This window comes from Etheostoma spectabile, chromosome 10 (assembly GCF_008692095.1).
Source record: "Etheostoma spectabile isolate EspeVRDwgs_2016 chromosome 10, UIUC_Espe_1.0, whole genome shotgun sequence".
Lineage (NCBI taxonomy): Eukaryota > Metazoa > Chordata > Actinopteri > Perciformes > Percidae > Etheostoma > Etheostoma spectabile.
The window spans coordinates 14,532,045-14,532,468 of record NC_045742.1 but is presented as its reverse complement, the minus strand read 5'-3'; positions in this window follow the sequence as shown (position 1 = coordinate 14,532,468).

Sequence of the window (424 nt, the reverse complement as noted above, 5' to 3'; positions counted from 1 at the left end):
ATAGATAGATAGATAGATAGATAGATAGATAGTACCGGCCAAATGTTTGGACACACCTTCTCGTTCTATGCATTTCCTTTATTTTCATGACTATTTATATTGTAGATTATCATTGAAGGCATCAAAACTATGAATGAACACATATGGATGTATGTACAAAAAAGTGTGAAATAACTGAAAACATGTCTTATATTCTAGTTTCTTCAAAGTAGCCAACCTTTGCTCTGATTACTGCTTTGCACACTCTTGGCATTCTCTTGATGAGCTTCAAGAGGTAGTCACCTGAAATGGTTTCCCAACAGTCTTGAAGGAGTTCCCAGATATGCTTAGCACTTGTTGGCCCTTTTGCCTTCCCTTTGCCTCACTCTCCCCAAACTATGTTGATTGGGTTCAGGTCCAGTGACTGTGGAGGCGCAGCACTCCA